Genomic DNA, 4,987 nt, shown 5'->3' on the forward strand with positions numbered 1-4,987 from the left:
TTTATAAAAAATATACATATATGTTTCATATGATTAAAAAATTTAAAGCAGACACAATATATATATGAAATAAAGATTTAATAAATAGGCTATGTCCTATATCTATTCCTATATGTGGTCTTTAAATGTTTATAGTGAAAGTAATTCTCTTTTCCTCATTCTCTTCCACTCTTCCTGTCTTTCTTTCTTCCTCTTCTTCTCCTTCCCTTCCTCCCTTACCTCTTCCTTGTTTTCTTCTTCATGAAACCTACGATCATATTTACCAAATATTTCAAGACTTCATTATAGGATGAATTGTATTGTACTCTCTTCCTAATAATTCATACGTCCCAATTTTGATTCTTCAATTAAATATCACCAGACCTTTAATGAAATAGGGCCTTTAATGAAATAATTAAGTTAACATGATATCATATGGCTAGTCCCTAATCTAGTATGATTCATTTCTGTATAATTAAGGGAAATACGAAGATTATGTGAAGACAAGCTAGTGAGATAGTGTTGGGGCTCAAAAAAACATTTTCCAAAGTGTGGCACGTGGGCATGCTGAGTACTTTGAAATGAAGGAGACTGGAGAGTCTCAGAAATAGATGCTTGTTATCTTTTCTTACCTTTCTTTCTCCAATTCTCACTTCTCCCCCGATTCAGGTCAGAGGAATCAGAATTCTCTCCTAAGGTGAGTTGTAGAAAATCTTTTCCACCAAAGTAAAACATGAAGCTTAGAAATGTCATTCTTTGACCTTTTCCCTTTTTCCTTGAAGGTCCTCTTGTGACCAGGATATTGCCTTGTGCCTGGAGGAAACATTCTTACATAGATTAGCTAAGAATCTGAGCAGACAGACCTTACCAAGATCCTTCAGTTTATTACTATAACCTCAGATCATTTTGTCCAATTGCATTTCTGCACAACTCTACATTCTTCATTAAACCTAAGTATGTAAAGACACAGTTTTTTTTCCTGGACCTTCAAATTTTAATTTCTGAAGACTTTTTTTTAATCCCATAAAACTTCAATTAAATGTGTTGTTTTTCCCTTCTTAACCTATTGTGCTAGTTAGCCTTCTGTCACAGTAACAGGTCAGCCTATTAGCAGGAAAGGTTTACTTTGGCTTGGTTTGGAAGTTCTAGTCCATGGCCAGTTGGGTTGTGGCAGGGCAGTACAATATAGTGGGAGGAGTGTGTGATAGAGGACAACCACCCACCTCCTAGTCAGAAAGCAACCAGAAGGGAACCAGTGTCCTACAATCCCCTTCACGAACATGCATACAGTGACCTAAGGACCTCCCACTAGACCCTACCTTCCACATAGTCCATGACATTCTTAATACCACTAACCTGAAGACCAAGCATTAGCACAGGGCCTTCAGAGAAATGCTCAAGAGCCAAATGGTAGCCCTTACCTTTTCTTTAGGGGTGTTAGTGAAAAGATATTAGACCTTTCTGCCTCTACAATTGCCATATGTAAGCCAATGAGGGAAGAAGGAAAAGAGAGAGGGATAGGTGGAGGGAATAGAGATTTTAGAAGATCAATCTCTTGACAATCTATACTTTTGGCTTGCAGTGTTATGAAGTATATAGTTCTGTTGCTTAGGTCACTTAGTCTGTGGTGCTTTGTTGTGGTGATTTTGTTAAGCTAACATACGAGAATGGTGTAAACCCCACTACCTTTTGCTCTTGCTCTGTCCACTCGGCATATTGTGGTTGTGTCTTTTTCATGGTGGTGAAACTCCATATAAAGAATGGGAACCCTTTGTGTAAAATGACATAGATCCATCTTGGAACTGGCTGTCAGGATACTATGACCCAGGAAAATTAATCAAGGTACTTACTTTTTGTTTTGTTCTTATGCTCTTATGCATCTCACTTGCTGATGCTCTTAGAGAGTAATACCTTCCTGAGGGCAAACACAATGCTTTGTTCATGTCTGGATGCAGATTCTTACAGGACTGTATCTCCATTAATTTTTCATATGTCTGTTTACCACTTTGCCACACCTCCCAGTGAAATTCTGTATTCATAGACACTGGCATTGTGGCTATAAATTATTTATTTTAGCAGCCCCAGAATATAATACAATTCCTGGTTCAAAGACACATTGAATTTCTTCAATGGATCACTGAATTTTTTTTTCTCTTCTTTACCTCTGGTGAACAAAGTTTGAAATATCATATACATTTATTATGCTATCAGCAGACACTAATGCTGTAAGACAAAGCAATTACCTTCATTTTAAATGTTCCAACCTAGGCTTCTTATGAGGGGGAATGCATGCATAATGGATGTGGAGTTGTGTAGGCAAATGCTCCCCATGGTCTCAAGGATCGTATTGCTTGTCTACTTATAGAACAGAGGCAGCACCCTTGAAAGGGATGTGGTCATCTTGGAGGCAGGAAAAGAAAGGAGGTTGCAGAAGAAAGAGCTTCCCATCCAAGACTATGCAAGAACTGGGAGGGATTTCATTGGAAAATAATGTTTTGCTTCTGCACATTCTCAGGACACCTTGTATGTCTGCATATATTACTAGTAGAATTGTTTCATTTTGGGTAGTGAGTTGCACCTCATTTTTTTTGATATTTTGGGCAGAACAGAGAGGAGATACATTTATATTGTTATCAGCTTTATCCAGCTCATCCTGTTGAACTACAGAAACAGTACACCTCTTTTTTACTTAGCCCAGACCAGTAGAGGAGCCTGCTCTATCTGGGCATTTAGTTAGGAAGAAAGTCAAGTTAATTTATCCATGGCTTCTGTTATCCATGGACTTATCCAACCCTTGATCAACAATATTTGAAAGAGAAAATGTGTCTGTATTAAATATGTACAGATTTTTTCTTGTCATTATTCCCTAACAATTTATTGTAGCATCTATTTACTTAACACATTATATTAGTTATTGAAGCTAGGCATAAGACTGAGACTAGCCTAGACAGCATAGGGAGACCTTGTCTCATAAACAAACATTGTATTAGGCATTGTAAATGATCTAGATTTGATGTGAAATATATAGGAGACTACATATAGGTTATATGGAAATACTAAGTCATTTTATATAAGGGTTTTGAACATCTGTAGATTTTTGGCATCTCTGTGTGTGTGTGTGTGTACGTGTGTATGTGTTGGGGGAGGGGTGTTCTGTAGCAAATCCTCTGCAGATACTGAGGGAGGACTAATAATAGTCTTTCTTCCCTTCATCTGGCTCTTCCAGAGACATACTCCAAGGATGGTCAACGTCCTCTGAAAGTATTAGTAGAGAGCTGGATCTTGAGCTTTATTAGCTTTAGACAACAATAGGAGATGAATGAAATAAGATGTGTACCTAGAAGCGCTTGCTTTTGAACTACTTGGAAGGCAGTTCACCTTTAAGAGTTTCCTGTTGGTAAGACAATTACCAGCGGCCCACAGATTTGTGTCGGGAACACCAAAGAAGCAGCAGAATCAATCATTTGTGAATAAGCAGAACAATCTCTCGTTAGAATTCACATATTGCTAAATAATGAGTACAAGTGAAGGTCAAATCTGTCCTCCAGGTCCTTAATTATAATTCAGAGAGCCAGGAGGAAGAGGACGGGGAGAAATAAAGAAAACAACATAAAAAATGGCTTGGAGTTTGGGAACACTATGTGGAGATGGAAGATAGTTCTGGTTTTGATGCCAAACATCCACATGGTCCCATTTTCCCTCCTAAAGGCATTTAGCTTTGTAGCATTAAGTTCTTTTCTCAGATACCAAGAAAAAATTATGCATCCCAACTGTTTCATCTCATCTGGGTAGGTGAAAGCTGTTTGGTTGTGGGTAAAGAAGTTAATGCTACAAAGAACACTGCTATCTTATATCACATCAGCTTAAAATGCTTCACGGTTAGCCTTCAGAGTGCCTATCATGTAGTGAATTTCTCTTTCTAAAAAAGAAAGATTATTTTAAAACATGCACCCAGAAAACAGTTGTATTATTTATTATTTAATGAGAGCTAAATGACACAGATGTTTGTTTCTTTTTTTTTTTTTTTTTCGTGGGGCTTGAACTCTGGGCCTGGGCGCTGTCCCTCAGCTCTTCAGCTCAAGGCGAGCACTCTACCACTTGAGCTACAGCGCCACTTCCAATGACACAGATGTTTAAAAGGTAGTTTTTTTTTTTAAAAAAAACAAAAGACAATTATTTTTTTTTAAATTTTTTATTGTGATTAAGTGATTACATAATTTCCCAAATTTCACAGTATTGTGGGATAGTGATGCTCAGTTAAAGTCACAAACACATTCTAACTTTCCTGGAACAAATTGTCTATCATGGTCTATAACATTTATGAGTTCTATGAGCTTTGTGATAGTTATTTCTTCCACATTGGGTGATATGTACATTTCTCTTGTATTACATAGCATCAGCTGTTCCCTCTTTCCCACTTGTTCCCTCCCTCCCATCGCTGCCATTAAGTTGCTTAGTTCATTTTGGTCAATGTCCAGTGCAGCTGATGGGTCCAGCTGTTATATGTTTTTCCCTGATTCCCTCTAGCTCTGTGTCGCCTTCCTGGTTCTCCTCTGGTGTACACATATACACCCTACATGTGATCAGCAGCATGGGATTATTTAGTAGTGATTTGACCAGATGAATGGAAGTCCTTTGTTTCTTAAGTCCTGTTAATTTTGTTGTATCACCTTACATTTTGGATTTAACATCCACTTATCAGGGAGACCATGTGCCGTTTGTCTCTTTGCACCTGGCTTACCTGGCTCAACATGATTTCTTCTAGCTCCCATCCATTTCCCGCAAATGTCATTATTTTGTCGTTTCTAATGGCTGCATAATATTCCATTGTGTATAGATACCACAGTTTTTGGATCTATTCATCTGTGGTGGGACATCTAGGTTGTTTCCATATCCTGGCTATTGTGAACAGTGCTGCAATAAACATGGAGGTGCATGTGTCCTTGTATATTGGTTCCTGTTGTTCAGGATAGATCCCTCAAGTGGTATGACTGGGTCATAAGGGAGC

The sequence above is a fragment of the Dipodomys ordii genome, unplaced genomic scaffold (assembly GCF_000151885.1).
Source record: "Dipodomys ordii isolate 6190 unplaced genomic scaffold, Dord_2.0 Scaffold136, whole genome shotgun sequence".
In the NCBI taxonomy this organism is placed as follows: Eukaryota; Metazoa; Chordata; class Mammalia; order Rodentia; family Heteromyidae; genus Dipodomys; species Dipodomys ordii.